Source organism: Dipodomys spectabilis, unplaced genomic scaffold, assembly GCF_019054845.1.
Source record: "Dipodomys spectabilis isolate Male_0828 unplaced genomic scaffold, ASM1905484v1 ptg000234l, whole genome shotgun sequence".
NCBI lineage: Eukaryota > Metazoa > Chordata > Mammalia > Rodentia > Heteromyidae > Dipodomys > Dipodomys spectabilis.
This window is the reverse complement of record NW_024870911.1, coordinates 19680907-19704290: the sequence shown is the minus strand read 5'-3', so window position 1 is coordinate 19704290 and position 23384 is coordinate 19680907.

Sequence of the window (23384 nt, the reverse complement as noted above, 5' to 3'; positions counted from 1 at the left end):
TGACCTTGGCTCTGTTGATATGCTGGATTACATTTATTGACTTACGTATGTTAAACCATCCCTGTGTCTCTGGGATGAAGCCTACCTGATCATAGTGTATTTTTTTTTTATGTGTTTCTGGATTCTGTTAGCTAGAATCTTGTTAAGGATCTTTGCATCTGTGTTCATCAAGGAGATTGGCCTGTAATTCTCCTTTTTGGTTGGGTCTTTGCCTGGTTTGGGGATGAGTGTGATATTGGCTTCGTAGAATGAGTTTGGGATAGCTCCCTCCTTCTCTGTTTCTCTGAAGAGCTTGAGGAGTATGGGTATTAGTTCTTCTTTAAAGGTCTTATAGAATTCTGCTGTGAATCCATCTGGTCCTGGGCTTTTTTTTGTTGGAAGACTTTTGATAGCTTCCTGTATCTCATTATAGGATATTGGCTTATTTAATTGGTTAACTTCTTCTTTGCTCAGTTTGGGTAACTTGTATTTCTCTAAAAATGCATCCATTTCCGCCAGATTTTCTTCCTTTAGAGAGTATAGCTTTTGAAAGTAGTCTGTTAGAATTGTTTGGATATCTTGGGTACGTGTTGTGATGTTTCCCGTGGCATCCCTAATCTTATTAATATGGGTTTCCTCTCTTCTTTTTTTAATTAATCTTGCCAACGGGCCATCAATTTTGTTTATTTTTTCAAAGAACCAGCTTTTTGTTTGGTTTATTTTGGTTATGGTTTTCTGATTTTCTAATTGGTTAATCTCTGCTCTCAATTTGGTTATCTGGCTTCATCTAGTAGCTTTAGGTCCCATTTTTCCTTGTTTTTCTAGCTGTTTTAGTTGCAACATGAGATTATTTACTTGGTCTGTCTCCATTCTCTTGATGTGGGCACTGAGGGCAATAAATTTGCCCCTCAGGACTGCTTTTGCTGTGTCCCACAAGTTTCTTTGTGAGGTGTTTTCATTTTCATTGAGTTGTAGGAAATGCTTTATTTCTTCTCTGATCTCTTCTGTTACCCAGGCCTTGTTAAGGAGTGTGCTGTTCAATTTCCATGTATTAGAGAAATTTCTGCGGTATGCTTTGTTATTGAGAGCTAGCTTGATTCCACTGTGGTCAGATAGGATACAGGGGATTATGTCGATCCCTTTGTATTTGCTTAAGTTCCTTGAATGAACTATGATATGGTCTATTTTGGAGAACGTTCCATGAGCTGCTGAGAAGAATGTGTACTGTGTTGTTTTAGGGTGAAATACTCGGTAGATGTCAGTTAATTCCGCTTGAAGTATGACCTCACTTAATTCGGTAGCTTCTTTGCCAATCCTCTGGTTGGTAGACCTGTCCTTTGGTGAGAGTGGCGTGTTAAAGTCTCCTAGTATTATCGTATTGGGATCTATTTTATTCTGTAAGTTTGAGAGCATTTGTTTAACATATCTGTGTGCACCGATATTTGGGGCATATAAGTTGATGATGGTTATATCCTCCTCTTGGATTGTTCCCTTTATTAATATGTAGTGTCCGTCCTTGTCTTTCTGTACTGATTTTAATGAAAAGTTTATTTTGTCAGATATCAGGATAGCTACACCTGCTTTCTTATTGGGGGAATTTGATTGGTAGATCCTTTTCCACCCCTTCACTCTGAGTTTGTTTGTATGTTTGGCTGAGAGGTGGGTCTCCTGAAGGCAACAGATGGATGGGTCTTGTTTTCTGATCCAGTCCTCAGTTCGTTTTCTTTTAATTGGCGAATTCAGCCCATTTATATTAAGAGAAAGTATAGAGAGATGCATTGTTGTCCCTGCCATTCCGTTTTCCTAAGTTTTTCTTCTTTCCTTTCCTCCTGTGCTTGCTCAGTTAGACTTTGAGTAATGCCTGTTTGGGGCAGGTCCCAGTTCCTGGTTGCTTTCTTCAGGTTGTGTCCCCCCTCTTAGAATTCTTTGTAATGCTGGCTTAATGTTTATGTATTCATTTAGTTTTTCTTTGCTATTAAAAGTTTTCAGTTCTCCATCGAATGTGAATGCTAGCTTTGCCGGGTATATCAGTCTGGGTTGGCAGTTATTGGCTCTCAGGGCTCGTATGGTGCTTTCCCAGGCTTTTCTTGCATTCATTGTTTGTGTGGAGAGATCTGCAGTGATTCTAATTTTTTTTCCCGTTGTAGTATAGCTCCTTCTTCATTTTTGCTGCATGCAGGATTGTTTCCTTATTATTCAGATCTATCATTTTTACTATAATGTGCCTAGAAGTGTTTCTCCTGGGATCTTGCTTGTTGGGTGTTCGATAAGCTTTTGTGATGTAGTTAAGATGGTCGTTTTTGAGGTGGGGAAAATTTTCATTGACTATCTTGTTAAATAGGTGTTGCATTCCCTTGCTCTGGAATTCCTCACCTTCGTCCACTCCGATTATGCGAAGGTTAAATTTTTTAGCATTATCTGCTTGCTCTTGAATTTCCCTTTGGTTTAATTTGAGTGATTTTTCCATATCTGTCACTTTTTGGTCCAGTTGGTGTATTCTGTCTTCTGTATCTGACACTCTACCTTCCATTTCATTCACTCTGTTGACCGTGGCTTCTATTGTGGTTTGCATGGTGGAAATGGATCCCTTTATGGATTCAATGTTGGTTCTCAGAGTACTGATCTCACCTCTCAATGAGGTGAGATCAGTATGCATTACCTCTAATTTGGCGTTTATCTCACTTCTTACTGAGGTTTGTGCAGCTTCTATTTTTGCATCCAACTTTTGTTTGATATCCTGTATATCTTTTGATAGTTCATCCTTGTGCTCTTTCAATTTCTGATCCATTTCTCGCTTTATTTCTTGAGTCATTGCCTCCAGCAACCCTTGGATGTAGTTTTTGTCTTCCATTCCTGCTTTGCTCCCACTGGGGCTCTCCCCTGCGTGGCTGCTGGCTTTTGAGGTGAGCTTGCTGTCCTGGGTAGTGGTAAACCTTGTGATTTTTCTCTGTGATTTTCGCATGGGGGTTCAGGAGACTGCTCTTCAATCTTGTTTTGGTGTGTCTGTCTTTGCTTGGTTGCTGATTCTGTATTGGTAGAGAGAGTCTGTGCCTGATCTGGATTCTGTTGGGAGCCTATTTCCAGCTGCTATTCTGACTTACTTAGGATTCTCAGCTCTCTGCTGTAGCAATTCCTGCCTTTGGAAGGGTTGAGCAGCCTAGACTGCTTGTGTTTGCTCCTGCGGGTGCTCTTGGGAAGATCAGATGCTCTGGATGCACTCTCCCAAATACTGGAGTCTGCTATGGGCTCCTGATGTGTTTTTGTTTGTTTGTTTGGGGCTGGTTGTGGGCTTGAACTCTAGGTTTGGGTGCTGTCCCTCAGCTCTTCAGCTCAGGGCTGGCACCCTACCATTTGAGCCACAGCCCCACTTCTGACCCTTTTTGCTTTGTTCAGGCGCCGGTCCCCTGGCCTGGTTCCGGCCCCAGCCTGGAGTGCGCTCATTAGGCCTGTGCTAATGTGTATACCACCTAGGTTATGCAGCCTGGAGGACACAGTTCAAATTTCTTCTACTGTTGGTAGTCTTGACCCAGGGGCGCTGTTCCTGGCTTGGGCATTTAAGCTCCCTTCCAGGGGCACTCTTGCTCTGGCCTGGCCAGCAGAGTGTGCTCCACCAGCTGGTGGAGCTCTCGAACAGTTCCCAGTTTTAGTGGGTCCTGTGGTCCGGGTGTTGGGGTAGGGAGTCTAGGTCAGGGTCTGGGGATTCCCTCCAGTTCTGGTCTCCCTTGATGGATTCACTGTCCCCTGTTGGGTACTCACCCTGTAGGTCGTCAGTTGTTGTTGCAATCCGAGTTCAGTTGGGGTGGTTGCGGGCTGGGTTGGGCGGCCCCCCGCTGGGTCGTTGCGATCGCAGTTGGGCGGGTGGTCTGCCGACAGGTCCCTTTGTCGCGCTGCTGGTGCCGGGCGGCTTTGGCGGGATGGAGCCTCTCTGCTCCGGTGGAGAGTGAGGGGTGGGGGTGGGATCCTCGTGGAGACTCCTGGCTGGTAGGTTTCTCTGTTCCTGGCGATCCGCTGTTCTGCAATCCGGTACCTGGTGATCTGCAAGCAGCCCCCTGTGTCTCTGTGGCTCCGGCAGCCCCCGCCGGGCCGGCTGGCCGGCGGCTTGGCGCACTGCCGCTCGGCCAGTAAAGGTTGGGGGAGGGGTCTTCGCTCTTCTCTGTTCTGAAATTCTTCTTTTCCTCTCTTTCTTTTTTTGTTATTTTCCACCTCTGGTTTTCTCTGAGTGTTCGTCTTTTTGTTGTTGTCGGTCTCTTGGGGAGATTAAACGTTGGAACTCGAACTCTCTTTTTGGTTGGAGAGAGCTGTGGCGTTTCCCTACTGCCCCGTCGCCATCTTGTTCCCCCCCCATCTGTTTTTGCATGAGTGTTACAGTAGCTTCATAAAATGAGTTTGGTAGTGACCTCTCCCTTTCCATTTCATTGATGAGTTTGAGGAGTATTGCAATAAGTTCTCTTTTAAAGGCATTATGGAATTTGAGTGTAATTTCATCAGGCCTTTCTTAGATGGGATGTTTTATATTCCTGTCTCTATTTTGTTGTTATGGGTCTATTTAGTTGGTCTAAACGTCTTGGTGTATTTTGGGGGTATATCTATATTCTCTAGAAATACTTCCATTCTTTTAGATTCTCCAATCTGTTAGCAAAAGGTTTTCAAGCGGTTACCTTATAATGTTGTGACTCTTGTGTTTTTCTGTCACCATGTTCCCATTTTCATCTCTAATTTTATTTATTTATATGTGTTCTCTTTTTTTGGTCAGAATTGTTAATGCTCTTTCCATTTTGTCAATTTTTCAAAGGAGCGACTCTGTTTTGTTCTATGGTTTTTTTTTTTTTTTTTACCTAATTCATTTGTTTTGATTTAATTTTGATTATTTGTTTAATTCTACTGGTTTGGGGGTTTGGCTTGATCCTCTTTTTCAAGGAGCCTGTGGTATATCATTGAAGTGTTGATTTGGGATTTCTCCAGATTGTTAATATAGGCACTCAGAAATATAAATTTATCTTTGAGTACTGCCTTTGCTGTATCCCAGAGGAGCTGGTATTTTGTGTGTTCAATTTTGTGATATTCCATAGACATTTGAATTTCTATTCTAATCTCTTCAATGACATTGGTCATTCAGCAATGTGTGGTTCAATCTCCATGAATTAGAGAATTTTCTGTTATGCCATTTGCAGTTGAAATCTAATTTTATTCCAGGGTGTCAATAGGATACAAGGAATATTTTCACTGGTTTTCGATTTCCACAAATTTGCTTTGTGACATAAATGCGATATATTTTGGAGAATAATTTATGAGATACAGGGAAGAATGTATACTCTGATACTGCTGGGTGAAATATTCTGTATACATCTCTTAAGTCTAGTTGGTCAATGCAATTATTTAGGACTGAGGTTTCTTTGCTGAGTTTTTGCCTGGATAATCTATCTAGAGTGACAACGATGTACTGAAGTGACAGCAATCTGAGTGTGTGGATCAATGTTTGTTTTTAGGTGAGCAGTCTTTGTTTGATGAAGGTGCATGCTACAACATTTGGTACACAGACATCAAGAATTGCTATATCTTCCTCTAGGAAGTTCCCTTTATTACTATTAAATGTTCTTCTTTGTATTTTTTCTCACTAATTTTCATTTGAATTCTATTTATCTGAGATTAGTAGTGCCAATTTGACATGTTTGTAGGGACCATTGCTTGAAAGATTTATTCTAGCCTTTCACTTTGAGAATGTTCTGGGGGCTTTTCATGAGAAGTATCTCTTGTAGACAATAGATGGATGGGTCTTACTTTTTTTTTTTTTTTTTGGTCCAGTCATGGGGCCTGAACTGTGGGCCTGGGTGCTGTCCCTCAGCTTTTCGGCTCAAGGCTAGCACTCTTCCACTTGAGCCACAGCGCCACTTCCGGCTTTTTTCTTTTTGCTTATGTGGTGCTGAGGAATCGAACCCAGGGCCTCAGGCATGCAAGGCAAACGCTCTACCACTGAGCCATCTTCCCAGCCCGTGTCTTGCATTTTGATCCAACTAATCAATCTGTGTTCATTTAATTGGAGAGTTAAATCCATTCAAATTGAGAATTAGGACTGAGAATTGAGAATTGTGAATATAATTTCTTCCAAGTCTTTCCATTTCCTTCCAAATGGTACTATAACATTCTTTCTGATGAAGGAGTAGAATTCTAGTGTTAATATGTACTACATTTTCATGATCACTTTGTCCATGGAAGAGTATAAGAAAATTAATCTAACTCAGTGCATCAACAAAGTCAAGGACAAGAAATACATGATCACCTCAAAAGATGCAAAAAAGGTATTGACAAGATTCAATGCTCTATTATGAAAAAAATAATAAAAATTCTGGAGAAGGTAGGAACCCAAACACCATTCCTCAATATAACAAAGGTTGTATATGACAAACCTACAGCCTGCATTGTATTTAATAGTGACAATGTAAAACTACTCTATAATCAGAAACGAGACACATATAACCACTCTCTATATTCCTCTTCAATATAACCCTCTAATTATAACAAGAGTAGTAAGGCAAGGAAAAATTTAAAGGGGATAAAATTAGAGAAAGAAATAAAACTATCCTTCTTTGCAGATGACATGATCCTGTACTTAAAGAACCCCATAAATTTCTCCCCCAAGTTACTTGAGCAGGTCCTAAAATTTGGCAAAGTTAGCAAGGTATAAAAACAACCCACAAAAATCAGTAGCTTTTCTTCCTTCTTTTTGATTCCATTTCTTTCTTGACTTTCAATGCGTTGTTTTTTGAATGGTTTCCATTGGGAAGCTTATTATGCCCAACACAGAATAACATCCATGAATACTTAATGAATGAACAAACTGATTTGATGTAAAGAACAATTAATAAGTGTTCATTCACTTCTTACTTTTAATTTTGCATTTTATACAAGAATCACTTAAACACAGTGAAGTCAGACTTGATTCATAAGAACACTGCTAGAATCCTTTTGCATAAGACCAACTATGTCTCTCCATATGTCAGCAATGGAGGAAGTCATGTTATGAACAATACACAAGCTGAACTAGAAAGTCTGGTCTCTGGAAATTGCTGCTTGATATGGAATACTTACTTGGGAACAATATGGAGCCAAGCATATTAGAAGAATGTAAATTGTGATGACATAAAGAAAGATGAAAGAGAACTTGACTGAACATATTTAATTCAAGATGTCCGTTAGTTAAAACCAATATCAAAAGAATGAATGGTTTGAAATCATGACCTCTTAATCAAAGGTCAAATAAAAAACCTTCCATAGCAAAGAAAAATTGAAACGATATATGTCCACCAAACCAGCCCTACAAAAGATTCTTAAAGATGTCCTACACATAGAAAACCAACAAGACCACAATAAAGGCCAAGAAACCGCACCCAAACTGAGAATCCAAGAACCATGGGAAGAACCCAGTTGCTGCAGCCCCCAAGAAGGTGGATATCATGGCAGGAACTCCCAAATACCTCTCAGTCCTATCTCTCAACATTAAGGGACATTACTCTCCAATTATGCGACATGGACTGTCTAGTTGGATGAAAAAGAAAGATCCTTCTATCTGCTGCTTTCAGGAGTCATATCTTGCCCACAAAATAAAAACACATTTTGAATGTGAAAGTTTGCAACGAAATCTACCAAGCAAATGGCCCCAATAAACAGGCAGGAGTTGCGATCCTAATATTGAAAGACCCCAGACCCTTAGGGTTCTTTCGTCTACGGGAGGGCGCCCTCGAAAACCGAAATTCCAAGCCAGTAGATGCAACAAGCAAGAGGAGTTTATTCGGCATTTGCGCAAACGGACTCTCTGCCCCAGGTCAGTCAGAGAGTCCTGAGCAGTGGTTACAGGCATTTTTATAGGCAAATACCACAAGATTAACATATAACACTCTGCGCTCTGGGATTGGTTGGTTTTAAAAATCATCATGACTCCAGCAATCATTTTGCTACGAGGGAAGCTTTGTTACACTCATCCTAAACTGGTTGGCTCTCTGGGGGGAGGTTATTCTGGAGGGGAGTTCACATAGTTACAGGCTCATGATTGGTTGACATTTGACCTAGTTTGCTGGGCTTGCCAGATAGTCCTTATCTTGGGTTCCTGTGGGGAATTTCCAAACAGGAATTTAGAAGAGCATACTCTTTGTTCTTTTATCTTTAACCACAGGCCTTGTCCCAAGGCCGGCATCTGGACTCTAAAACTTTTTAACTTATTTCTGGGAGGGGAAGGGTCAATGTTTGCAAAAGCAGGTTTACAGAAGCAGAATTAGCAGTTAGCATATTGTACAATGGACATAGCCCCAATTTCAATCTTTCAATATCAGATAAAATAGACTTCAATTTCAAATTAGTGAGAAGAGATAAAAAAAAGTTTGCTACATACTAATTAAGGGATCTCTCCTTCAGGAGGATATTACAATTCTGGATATCTATTTGCCAAAGAACGGAGCACTCAAATTTATCCAAGAAACTCTACTTTCCTTCAAATCCCATATAGATCCAAAGATATTAATTGTTGGGGACTTTAACACACCACTATCCCCACTAGATAGATCAACTTGGCAAAAACTCAACAGAGAAACCACAGGTCTTAACAACTGCATAGATCAACTAGATTTCACAGACATCTACTGAATATTTCACCCAGCAGCATCTGAATACATGTTTTTCTCAGCAGCACATGGAACATTTTCCAAAATAAACCACATTTTAGGTCACAAAGCAAACTTGTCCAAATTCAGAAACACTGAACTTATACCTTTCATTCTCTCAGACCACAAGGGAATAAAATTAGATCTCAACACCAAAAGCCACCAAAGAAAGTCCTGCAACTCATGGAGGCTGAACAACACATTTCTGAGTCATGAGTGAGTCATGCAAGAGATTAGAAAGGAAATTCAAATGTTCATGATATTCAACAAAATGAACACACTAATTACCAGCTCTTCTGGGACACAGCAAAGGCAGTACTCAGAGGCAAGTTTATAGCTCTGAGTTCTTACATCAACAAATTGGAGAGATTTGAAACCAACAATTTAATGAGATATCTGAGCCTCCTTGAAAAAGAGCAGCAAAATAAACCCCAATTCAGTAGATGGAAAGAATTAATTAAAACTAAAGCAGAATTAAGTGAATTAGAAACCAAAAAATCCATAGAAAAAATCAACAAAACAAAGAGTTGGTTCTTCGAAAAATTAACAAAATTGACAGACCCTTAGCAAATCTTATCAGAAAAAGAAGAGAACACACCCAAATAACTTAGAGATGAGAATGGAAACATCACCACAGAAACAACCAAGATTCAGAACATTATAAGGGAATACTTCTCAAAACTTTATGCTAATAAGTTTGAGAACTTGGCAGAAATTGAACTTTTCCTAGATAATATGGACATGTTTCTTTGGGCCTGACTAAATTTACTTAATATAATTTCTTGCAAATCTTTCCATTTCCTAACAAATGGGGCAATGCCAAATCTGTGGGGAACACAGGTAGCAAAGATGACCCTGAAAGGAAGTTGAGTGGGCAGAGCTGGATTTGTTTAGGTTCATGCGTAAACAACTCATGGAAGCTTAGGTGCATGATAAAGTGAGGCCTTTACAGTGATTGGTTGGTTCAATTTCCTCCCCTCCCACACAGTCTTTTGCTTTATAAAGGGGATGCTCCTTGTTAATAAAGGCATTCCTGCTTGGTTTGACTCCCTGCTGCCTCTGATTGTCTCCTGGGCTAAGGGAGGCTGGGGAACAGGCAAGCAGCCCCACTTTGCACTTACCTCTCCTAGGACCCCTTCTTTCCAAAGACGAACGAAGACCCAACATGTGTATCACATTTTCTTGATCCATTCATATACTGAGGGGCATCTGGGTTGGTTTCACATCATAACTATGGTAAATAATGCTGCAATAAACATAGTTGTGCTGGTAGCTTTAGTATGGTCTTGTTTGTAGTCTTTTGGGTAAATGCCCCAAAGTAGGATTGCTGGGTTATAGGGGAGCTATAACTCTATATGGAGTTTTAGGAGGAACTTCCATACTGCTTCCCAAAGTGGTTGAACAGGGTTACACTTCCACCAACAATGCAGTAGTGTTCCCTTCTGTCCACATCCCCTCCAGCACCTCTTGTTATTAGAGTCCTTGATTATAGCCATTCTAACTGGGGTGAGGTGGAATCTCAATAGTGTTTTGATTTGTATTTCTTTTATGGCTAGAGAGGTTTAGCATATCTTCATGTGTTTACTGGCAATTCTTATTTCCTCTTCAGAGAACTTTCTCATGGCATGATCCTATAAATCTCAAGCTCCCAAACCAAGCGCCCTATGGCACCTCTTTCCAGGCCATCCTTGCTTTTTATCGTGTCTGCTGAGAAGTCTGAAGTAATGCTGATTGGGTTAACTTTATATGTGATTGTGCTCTTCTCCCTGGCAGCTTTAAGAATTCTTTCTTTAGTGTCTGTTGGGATGGTACGTATTATAATGGTGGGATGACCTGTTCTGGTCTGGTCTATTTGGGGTTCTAAAAGCCTCTTGCATATGAAGGGCCTGTCCTCTTGTATATTTGGGAAGTTCTCTGCTAGGATTAGCAGAATGTATTTCCTATTCCATTGGCTTCCTTCTCTAGGTCCTCTTGTATACTTATTATTCTCAAATTAGGCTTTCTGAACGTATCCTGTATTTCCTGCAGAGATCTGTCATGCTTCTTAGTTTTGTTATGCATATTTGTGTGCTCTTTCTCTATGGAGTCTAAACTGTCTTCAGCCTCTGAAATTCTTTCTTCGGCCTCCTCTATTCTACTTTCAAGTCTTTTTTACTTTGGTGTTTATCACTTCCTTCTTGCTGGTCTTTCTTAAGGGTGGCCAGCTCTTTATTAAGGTTTTCTTTTAAGTCTTGAATAGAGTGCTTTACGTCCTAGTGTTGGTTATCAGACTTCTCTTTCCACTCGTAAATATCGGTTCCTATCTTTTTTATTACATTCTTTCTCCTTCTGCTGGAGTTCCTTTCTCTTTTTATTTGTGGAGGAAGTCATCTATTAGCTTCTTCTTGGACTCATCATGTTCTCTGATACCTTCATGCAGGGTGTTCAGTGTTTCATTCAGCAGGCTTACTAGTCATGCTTTTAATCTATCTTCAGCATTATCATCTATGTCATTCTGGGACTGCTCTGTAGCTTATTTATATGGAGATGGTGTTGGGGTTTGTTGATTGGTCATGTTTCTTGTGTTTCTGTGGTTAGTTCTACCCATTTGGAGACAAGAATCACACTGATACAATAGTAGGACAGTCTTTAAGACTGGAGGCACCCCAGTGTAATGTAGATGCATAGATCTTAGGGCTTCAGAGTTATGGGTAGGTGTATTCCTATTTAGCTCTCTTTTTCTTTGCTTAGAGAGGGATATTGTGGCTTCGGGGTTGAGATTATGCATAGTTGTAACTTTTGAGGAAATCTGGTTTTGACTGGTAAGTAGTCAGTTCCTTAGAGTTAACAAAATTGGCCCCTTGTACTCAAAATAGTCAAATGGAACCAATTTTGTAGTCAGAGATAGAACCAACTATAAGTTGTGTCAGATATAATCCATTAGGGATCGATGGGCTGGAGCAGATGAGGAATTGAAAGGTTAGGATTGAACAGATATGAATTTAAGTTCAGAAGAGAACTAGAGTATGATGATAGTAGAGAGGGAAGAACAGCGTAGGGGAGGCGTATATGCAGTATGAAAAGAATAAAGACCTTGTTACTGAGTGTAAGAGGTGGAAAAGAATTTGAAGATAGATTATGTAGGGAGTACCTTAGAGATCTAGATGAAGATAAGAAAAAGAAGTTATAGATAATGTATTTGGGAGACTTGTTGATATTAGAAAAAGATTATTCATACAGGTGGACCGGATGCAACAATGAGAAATACAAATTGTCATGTCAAAAACGAACTTTACAACTTTGGTGCGGGGGGGGGGGGGGGGAGGGAGGGGTTGGGGAGGATTAGGTGGGGGGGGGGCGGGGGGAGTCTGGGAAGTGATGTGAAGGGTAAACAAAGGAGGAGGCTGCAATGCTTGATAAGAAATGTACTCATTATCTTGCCCATGTAATTGTAACCCCTCTGTACAGTATGTTCACAAAAAAATAAAAATAAAAATTTATTTAAAAAAAAGAAAAAGATTATTCAGATATTATTGGAAAGTCACTTAATCTGTTAACTCCTGACATTATTGTTTACACACATAGAAGGAGGCCTTACTTTTTATATAGAACTATACAGGACAGCTCTGATGGAGTAGTAGTATAATGTGGAGAGAATGGAGAAGGGGAGAGTAAGAGAAAAAGAAAAAAATCTTACAAGTTAGGAAATTGTAAAGTAGAAGAATAAAACAAATAATAATGAATAATAGAAGCTTTAAGTGGAATGGCAAATCCTAAAGTAGCCAGGATTACACTTATGGGACAATGACTATTGGCTTTTTCCTTTTTTTAAAAATTTATTTGTCTTTGAGGGTAAGGAGAGGGTCACAGAACTGATGGGAGTAGCATTCACTAGAAAGTATGGTGAAAATGAACTCTATAACATGTGGGTGAGGATGGGAGGAAAAACCTGGGAGAGAGTGAGGGAAGGCGTGACATTGTGCAAAAAGAAATGTACTCCTTTATCTGACTTAGATAACTGCAAGCCCTCTGTACAGCACCTTTACAACAACAATAAAAATACATTAAGAAAACAGAGGCAATGCAACTATAAACTCACATCAGATGATTGATAGCCTAGAGCTTTTAAGGAAAGGAGAAGCAACAGGGAACTTATATAAGTCTTGTGGCATTCTAGGTGCTTCCCTGCTCTATGTTTAAAACCACCTACTTTTGTGGTAATTAACTAAAGCTATTAGATAAAAGCAACAAGGAAACAACACCTAACTCAATATAACTTCAGTGTTAGAACCAACCAAGTTTCCAAGTAGCAATTCTTAATATCTCTAGGCTAAAGATGGAGTAGCAGAAGTTCTCTTACTTAAAGACTGAAACGATTTTCATGTTTACAAAAATGATTTCTTTAGTGCCAAACCCACGTTGGAAGGACTCTGTCATCATCTTGAAATTACACTGAATACTGGTTTCTCCTTTGAGTGACAATTCTCACTGAGAGCACTGGCCAGAATTGTTGGTGTATCAGGTGGAGAAAGAGGTGCCTTTCTCTGCCACTCTGAAAAAAAAAAAAACAGCAGCAACAAAATACAATTGTGAGGGAGTGTTTAGCAAGGATCTTGTGCCACCATAGGAATGAGCTACATCATTACAGATCTCTATGTCAACTATTTACCTGAATTTTTTGCTCAAGTCACCATCATGAAAATCTGAAAAATTCAGAAGATTAAAGCCTCATATTTGTTGCTGGCCCTGTGTCTGTGGACCTCAGAAGTGCACCCTGGCTCCTAACTATCTTCTCTGTCTGAACACTAGATGTTGTTTTTTTCTTCACTTCTTTAGTTAATTCCTAGGTATTTTATCTTTTGTGAGGCTATTCCAAAAGGAGTTGCTTTCCTGATTTCAGCTGTGCTCTTCACATTAGTGGCTTACAGAAAATCCATTGATTTTTGAGGGTTAATTTTGTGTCCTGCTACTTTACCAACATTCAGATCAGCTTGAATAATATGAGAGTGGAGTCCATGGGGTTCTTTAAATACAAGATCATGCCATTTGCAAAGAGGGAGTGTTTAACTTCATCTTTTCCTATTTGGATCCAATTTATGTTTGCATCTTGTCCTATTGCTTTAGCTAGGCATTCAAATAGCAAGTTAAGGAGGCGTGGAGAGAGTGGCCATCCTTGTCTTGTTCCTGAGTTTAGAGGAAATGGATTTAGCCTTTCACCATTAAGTATAATGCTGGCTGTAGGTTTGTCATGAATAGCCTTTATTGTATTGAGAAATGTTCCCTGAATTCCTAGCTTCATAAAGCGGTGTTGGATCTTGTCAAATTCATTTTCTGCATCTATTGACATAGTCATGTGATTCTTATCATTGCTCTTGTTGATGTAATGAATTACATTAATTGATTTGCATATAATGAACCAGCATCCCTGTAATGAATCTTGTTTGTATACATATAGCATAAGCTTATCGGATCAGCTGAAAAGTTAAAGCCCTGTACATATGACCATATATGATGATTTTAATTGAAATGAACCCCAAGATATGGACACAATTGTTCTGTATTTATTATCAGTTTAAATGTACTATGTGATTTTATTTTTCTTCTTGTTGTTGTTGTTTCCTTTATGTGTTTCTTCCCCTAGGGCATATCCTCTGTTGTCACTGTACTTGATTTTGGTGCCCTGCATCTTGTATATACATTTATCTAATCCGAGGAGGGGAAGGGGAATAATGATACATACAATGACCTATTCGAACACAGATACCCACAGGACAGTAAATTGGAAATGAACTTTACAACTTTGGGCAAGGGTTGGGTAAGAGAGGTGGGTAGGAGTGTGGGAGGTGGGGAGGGAAAGGATAATGGAACAACAACAACAAGGGGGAAACAAGGACACAGGATGGCTTGTTGCAACAATGATACCCACAAGACAGTATACTGGAAATGAACTTTATGACTTTGGGTGGGGTTGGGGGGAGAGTAAAGCAGGTAGGGGAGGGAAGGGATAGTGGGAGGACAACAAGGGAAAGGGTAGCAATGTGTGACAAGGTATGCACTCATTCTGTTACTCATGTAACTGTAACCCCTCTGTACAGAATCTTCACAATTTACAACAAAAAAAAGAAAGGACAGGGCTATAGTATGATGTCTAAAACCAAACCAAGAAAATGTAAAGTCCTGTTAACCAAAAAACTGCAGAGGTGTTTAAATAAAAGTCAATGTGTAGAATGGATTGTCTAAGCAATGTAAATTCCAGAAATTCATAGTAAAGAAAAACATGTATGATGAAACTCACAATTACTATTTATTTGAAAGCTGATTAATGTGATTGTAGATTAGAAGCTGCAAGGGCAGGGGAGGAGGTTGATTGAATCAAATCAAATGAAAGTAAGTTCAGGTCCTGTCCTGAAGAACAAATCTTGATGATGAAAATATTTTCATTTCGGCTCCCAGATACCTACCATATTCTGTTAAATATATTTTTAACATATTCTGAAAATAAATAAAACAATGTATAGAGGTTGTTAATAAGCATGAAGACTGTGTTCTCAGAATCTTGGAATCTGAATGTAGACTAGCAAACACAAAATGCTATTTAGTTTACAGGAGTCACCTTGAAAGGAAAGCGGAGATGAATGCAGCATTGGAAAATGGACTTCAGTGTTGATGAAGTTCCAATTTCCCAACGTTGTTCTGAATAGCTCACAGAGGAGACTACCTGCAGAAGTCTCATTATCAAAACATTCGTATTTCCTCAATGCTTCCCAGAGATAACAGTGTTTTAAATTAAAAATAAAATGTTCGCATGCAACATGGAGAAGTGTTATCCTTCTAATAATTTCTACCAAGGTTAAACTTTGTCAAATGCCATTTTTACAGCAAAGATACAGTCAAAATTGACAATCAAACAACTTCACCCTCTTGGCTCCTTGGAAATTCGTATATTAACTTGAATCAGAACAGAAGGAGTTAAGGGAGCCATAGGAAAAAAGGAAATGTTTATTTCTGCTACACTTTCTTCCCCACAGCATTTCCTAACGTAAGAAAAACGGGAGAAGATTTAAGTATGAAGATTGGCACAAAACAAAGACTCATGTAAATGAAATCTTCTTACTATATCTGGGAAATAAGAAGCAATCACAGGAGAGTAATCTGTGATGGGCTCATCTGAGGAAGATTTGAAAAATTCCTGTCAGGTACAGCATCCTCTCTCCTTCAGATAATAACATGTGTCCCACTCAGTATTGGACACACATTATTTTGTTATAAAATCATCTCTGCATTCCCGTTGTTTAGTGACTCACATCTTTGACATTCTTATAAACATCCATCATTCCCCATTCTTTTTGTCACATGTATTTGTTGAGAGACAAATATGTTGAAGCCTCCCTCCTTGGACAGTGACACTGACAGAGAATAGGCAATCTTCTTACCATATATGTCTTGGGAATTAGAAGCATCCTCAGAAGAGTGCTCTGTGATGGGCTCATCTGAGGAAGATGTGAAAAATTCCTGTCAGGTACAGCATTCTCTCTCCTTCAGATAATAACATGTGTCCCACTCAGTATTGGACACACATTGTTATGTTATGAAATCATCTCTGCATTCCCGTTGTTTAGTGACTCACATCTTTGACATTCTTATAAACATCCATCATTCCCCATTCTTTTTGTCACATGTATTTGTTGAGAGACAAATATGTTGAAGCCTCCCTCTTTGGATAGTGACACTGACAGAGAATAGGCAATCTTCTTACCATCTATGTCTTGGGAATTAGAAGCATCCTCAGTAGATTTATCTGTGATGGGCTCATCTGAGGAAGATTTGAAATATTCCCGTCAGGCACAGTATCCTTTCTCCTTCAGATATTACCATGTGTCCCCCTCAGTATTGGACAATATTATTTTGTTATAAAATCATCTCTGCATTCCCGTTGTTTAGTGAATCACATCTTTGACCTTCCTATAAATATCCATGATTCCCAATTATTTTTGTCACATGTATTTGTTGAGAAACACATATGTGGAAACCTCCCTCCTTGGACAGTGACACTGACAGAGAATAGGCAATCTTCTTACCATATATGTCTTGGGAATTAGAAGCATCCTCAGAAGAGTCCTCTGTGATGGGCTCATCTGAGGAAGATGTGAAAAATTCCTGTCAGGTACAGCATTCTCTCTCCTTCAGATAATAACATGTGTCCCACTCAGTATTGGACACACATTGTTATGTTATGAAATCATCTCTGCATTCCCGTTGTTTAGGGACTCACATGTTTGACCTTCCTATAAACACCAATCATTCCCCATTCTTTGTGCCATGTTATTTGTTGAGAGACAAATACATGGAAACTTCCCTCCATGGGCAGTGACATTGACTGTGGAGATAGTACAATGTTCAAATCCTCCTATTTTCTCTTCCAATGAAAGCTGTTTCCCAGAAGAAATATGGGAAAGTACAGTTGACAGTCTTGTTTGTCAACTCAGAGATTGGAAGTGAACATTGAAATATGCCCGTGGTGTAGCAGCACACCTTAGGCATCACTGTCTTCATGATTACAGCATCCTGTTATGTACTCAAATCTTCCTCCTTAAATTACAACTATAGAATCCATTCCATCTTAATTCAGGCCAGTAAAAGTTGGTTTACATTTGACATTAGCCAGGAAATAAATTCTTTCTTCAAATTATTCAAATATATATATATATATATTATATATATATATATATATATATATATATAAACAATAATCCTAAACAGGGCACTGGAGGTTCTTTCTTGCAATTCTAGTACTCAGGTGGCTGAGATCTGAGATCAAGGGACAAAGTCAGCCCCTGAAAGGAAATTCTATGAAACTCTTCTGCCTAATTAACTACCATGAAGGCCAGAGGTGGATCTGTGGTTCAAGTGATTGAGTGCATGATCACAAAAGCTCTGGGACAGCAGTCAGGCCCCCAGTTCAAGCCACAGGAGTGGCACAAACAATAAAGGAAAACAAAACACACTCAACCCCTCATGTCTGGCATCACAGCTTTGAACCTTTGGTTAAGGAAAGAGGAATAATAACTATGGATCTGATAACCCTGTGACAGAGGCTTGCTTCTAGAATTTATAACAACATGTAAGGAAGTGGAGATTACCTAGCTTCATAGTGAACTAGATTATCAGGAATGCATTTTTCCCTGGGTTTTCTTAGAAACCTATATAAAATAGAATATGCACATGGAAGCTGTCAGGAAGGACACTGGGAATGAAATGGCCTTAGAAAAAGGAAGTGGAATGGCAAAACAGGTTTGCAGTAACTATGTTGTCTGATGTAGTCTCTGTTGACATTCTTTTAAAGATTAAAAAAAAGAAGAAAACATTTGAGATGGAAGATTAACTGTGAGTAGTAATGGTCATTTTTATTCTTAAAAGCAGAGGTCAGACTGAAGACTAAATCAGCCTAAACAAGACAATATTGTCCTTTTATTCTTTTTGAAATAAGCCACTGATTATCTTCTAGACATTTTTCCTCCTCTTCATTGGTTTCCCCTTTCCTATTGACCCGAGCTCATCCCTTATGAGTATGAGTTTCTTAATGTTTTATTTTGCTGAACTTTGACTTGGGTTTCTAAGGAACTGTCCTGTTTGAGATCTCCTGTGAATCTACTGTATTTCCTTAGTTGTGTTTGTATATAATTGCATAGCATCGAAGCCATTTACTTATGACTTTGTAAGCTAAATCTAGCTTCCACATATAGGGGAAAACATGAGTGAAGAGGAAAGGAGGGGGGAATGCAGACAAGAGTTGAATCTATATTCTATAAAGTTGAGAAAAGTAAAGGAAAGTGTGGGTAGGGGAAGGCTAGGTGGGAATGTTGAAAGAAGTGACATTGATTAAGATATATTGTGTTCACTCTTAAATAGCAACTCCAATGTACAGCTAATTAAAGATTATAATGAAACAAAAGTCCTTATAGTAACAATAATTGCTACTAGACTGTGAGGTTCACACAGAAAAAACATCTACCTGAAATCAGAAAACAGTATCCAGTGTCATGATAGCTTAAAATTGGAAGGGAGATGGATCTAGGCTTTGAACAAGAGGTCAGGAAAGTACAGCTTCATGAAAACCTCAAAGTCACTGCCTCAGACAGTAAGTATTTGCACAGTCTTTTACTTACCAGAAGAAACCAGGATAGCAGCAACACCCAATATTACAAGGAGTGCCAATAACTTCATGTTTCTGAGTTGAAATTTTGAATCACAACGAAGATAACTCTGGTACCAGGATAAGACAAGCTACTAACACCAGGACTCTGAACTTAGATTATGTATGTTGAGTGCACCAATCAAGAATTTCCACGTAAGTATCTAGATGAATAATTCCTGGCGAAGTTAGGTTAGAGTCAACAGAGGAAAGTAGATTAAAACCAGAAGTCCTTGGAAAAGGTCATGTGTTCTCATCCTTGATCCTGATTATACAGATTTAAATTCAAGGATGTTTGTGTTCCAGGGCAAAACTCCTCCCGCCTACCTCTCACTCTGGACTTTTAGCTTCGTTGTTACAATTTCTTTTGTCAAGTTGGTATATCCAAGAACCAGTCTTGTTGATATATAAACCATTTCTTCTAAAATTTTACATTCATAACATTGCCAGTCAACTAGCTTTTTGCAGAGAATATTTGAAGTAGAGTGGCAACCTCAAAAACCCTTCTAGTCCTGGTTGTTCAAGCTGTGAATTCACTTCTGGACATGTGTGGAGGTTCATCTAGCAGATGGATTTCAGCACTAATGAAAGAAAAATCAAATCTGACCTCTGCATTCAAGCAATTCTAGTTTAAATATGCAAAATCCAGCCAGACACCCATGGCTCCAGCCTGAAGTCATAGGTACTCAGGAGCCAATTGGGCAGGAAAATCTTTGAGATCCTTATCTCCACTAAACTATTAAAAAGTCAAAGTGGAGCTGTATCTGTGGAGTGTACCATTAGTTTTGAAAGAAGAAAGCTTAGGAATATCACACAGGCTCTGAGTTCAAGTCCCAGAACTGCCACACACCTGTCAAAAGCAAAATCCAAGACAAAGTTGATAGTTAACATTTATAAAAATTAGCACATTCATTGAAACAACTTATTCTCTCGACAATACAGGTATAGCATTGTTCTGTGTCAAACACAATAAAAGAAAAACAGTAATGGGCAGAAAAATAAAAATTTATCTTCTACCCTATGAGCAACAACAACAACAAAATCTTTACATTGAATATATACCGTCCAAACACAGTCTATTCAAAAGCCAAAATGTAAAATATGCGATGCAAAATATTGTCGTACAATAGTCATTGGAGATCTAGGTATTGGGGCCTGAACTCTGGGCCTGGGCACTGTCCCTCAGCATTCCAGCTCAAGGCTAGGGCTCTACCACCTGAGCCACAGCGCCACTTCCAGCTTTTTTCTGCTTATGTGGTGCTGAGGAATCAAACCCAGGGCCTCATGCATGCAAGGCAAGCACTCTACCACTGAGCCAACTTCCCAGCCCCATGAGTACATTTCTTATCAAGCATTGTTGCCTGCTACTTTGTTTCCTGTTACCATTAAAATAATTTATATTGAAATGGACTTATGGAAATAAGAGTTTTTGCTTTGTTGTAATTTTCGGTTTGTTTACTTTTTTTCTGTTGGTGTTGGGGCTTGAACTCAGGATCTCCATGCTATTGCTTAACTTCTACTCAAGGCTAATATTCTACCAAGTGAGCCACAGCACCACTTGAAGCCTTTTCTTGAGTAGTTTATTGGAGATGAGAGTCTCATGGACTGTACTCGACTGGCTGGCTTTGAACTGAGATCTGAAGATCTCAGCCTACTGAGTAACAAGGATTATGGTGATGAGACACTGACACTACCTTTTTCTTTTGCTTTGTTTGTTCAGTTATTTGTCTTTGGGAGAGTCAGGAGGAGCCACAGAAATGGTGCAAAAGGGTGAACACTGAAGCAGTAGTATTCACAAGACAGTAAGTTGAAAATGAATTATATAATGTGGGTGAGAATGGGAGGAAAAACTGGGAGAGAGTGAGAGGACGGTTGCCGTTGTCAAAAGAAATGTACTCCTTTATCTGCTTCTATAACTGCAACCCCTCTGTACATCACCTTTATATGAGCAATAAAAATACATTAAGAAAAGGAAAGCCAAAGGAAAAGGAGAAGAAACAGGGAACACATGAGCATTATGGCATTTGAGGTGTCTCTACTGTAGGTCTTGGTGCTTCAGTGGCATACATTTGAAATTAATGAAGCTGTTAAATAAAAACAACATGGAAGCAAAACCTAACTTGATACCACATCCCAGTTTTAGAATAACCAGGTCCCCCAACTTCAATGCTGAATTTCTGTATGGAAAAATGGAGTAGTAGAAAAATCTCTACATTCAAATCGTATGTCCTCAGTTATCTCATTGAGAGACTTAAATATTTTCATCTTGACAAAATTGATGTCTTTAGTGCTAAACCCACATTGGAAGGACTCTGTTATCATCTTGAAATAACACTGAAAATTGTTTTCTCTTTTTATTGACAATTCTCACTTAAAGCATTTGCCATAATTATTGGTGGGTTAGGTGGAGAGAGTAGTCATATTTAGATAGGTAGATGGTGGGTTTCTCGGACTCTCTTCTTTTTTTAAAAGTAATAAACTCTAATGAGTATTAATATTTAGCTAGGAACTTGCACCAGCGTCGGATTGAGATGCTATATTACAACAGAACTCTACCTTAACAATTTAACTGCATCTTTTGCCTGAGTGATCACCATGAAAGTCTGAAAAATTCATAAGAGCCAACACTCAAAATTGTTTCAGGTCCCATGCTCTGAGGCCCTGTTAGGTGCAACTTCATGCTCAGTAACCCAGCTGTTGATTGTCTTGTCTGTCTGAACTCTGGATCTTGTTCTTTGCATCTCCACCTGCTGAGCAGATCCAATCAGACCTAACAGTACATTTGAGCAGCTCAGGGTTTGCTTGCACAATGAACATCTTTAAGTGTGTCCTCTTTATTCCCATACTTGCTTCTTGGATCTTATCCCTGAGGCCTAAGGTTTGTAGTTATGCGTTTATCAGGTCTTGTTTATCCGACACATCTAACTTGTCATGTTTAACAGAGCATGGTTTCTTTCTTCTTACTGGTCCCTTTCAAATGAGAGTTTGTAACAGAATAAAGGCATGGCTGAAGGAGCAAAGTTAAGGGCCAAGTCAACTATTCATGGAATAATCACTGAAAAGAAGATTTAGGGGCTGGGAACGTGGCTAAATAGTAGAGTGCTTGCCATGCGTGCATGAGGCCCTGCATTTGATTCCTCATCACACACATAAGCAGAAAAAGCCAGAAGTGGCACTGTGGCTCAAATGGTAGAGTGGTAGTAGTGAACTGAAGAGCTCACCCTGGCACAAAGTTCAAGCCCCAGGACCAACAAAGAAAAAAAAAGAAAGGAAAAGAAGATTTAACAGGTGATGGAAGGAAACACTCCTTTTGTAGGCTCTGGTGACCAACTTTTGAAGAATACACAGGTTTAATATGCACCTCTGTTCAGGTAAGATTCCTTACATAATTAGAAGTAGAAAGTAGAAACATCATCAGAACCAAACATTTAATAGTTCATGGTGGTAATTGAAAGTCAAGCAGCATTATCAAGATTGCTTTAAACACAGGTAATTTGCTGACCTAAGGACAAAGAGTAAGAGGAGACAAAACTAAATGGACTACTTAAAGATAATAATAAAATAAACTTAACAGCCATCCATGAATCAGTGTGAAATATGCATCAGTTCATTCAGCACCTATTGATGGAGAGTGCAATGATAGATATTTGAAGAATGCCAGTGAGCAAAGCACAGAGAAACTCTATGTACAGAGAAACAGAAACTTTCAAAAAGCATTAGTATACTGAACAGTAGAGCAATACAGAGGAATGTAGGAATTACACATATATTTGAAGTTTTAAGGCCTTCTCAGCAATTATACAGGAGGATTAAAAGAATGATATGGTTTGAGGAAGATGATGGGGATAGAGTTTCAGATAAGGTGACCCAAACTGACATTTCTGAAAATGACACCTGAGTAGATAGAAGAAGGAGGTGACACTGTCCCATGTGTTTGTGTGTCGCTTGCATTGCAAGGAAAGGCACCTGGGCAATTGTGTGCATGTCCTTGGTCATAGTAGGCTCAAGAGAAATAAATACAAAGTGAAATGTCTGCATGCTTATTACACTTTACTTCTCAACCCAGCCAGGGCCACAGGGTTGATAGTTGGGAATTGTGTACATCGTAAAAGCTTCTATTCAGGTATCATCTCACAAAAACAGAGGATGATGTCTTACTTGCTAAAGGCAAAATATAATCCACCCAATGATGTCTGAACTGCTAGTGGCAAAATATAATCCACCAAACACACACAGGAACAGCAAACACTGCCCATGGTCACAAGGTTTGCTTTGGGTTTAGCCACTGGTGAGGAAACTGTAGATGCCAATTGGCTTTGCAATGTATTTTTTTGTTCATTGGAGGAAGAGAGAAATTTGATTACAGTTCAATTGGGTAATCAATTGGGTAATTACCTGATTTCTAAAACTATCTCTTTGGCCTAATCCTGTATAACACCCCTTCCCAGCTCCTGTTCGGAATGCCTTTGTTTGCCCCTAATGTCAGAATAATTCCCAGTTTGGCCTGGTTGATCTTTTATTTTTCAATGCTTGTTACTTGGAGCTAATCAGAAATGTTTCCCAGTATCTATTTTTTATGGACT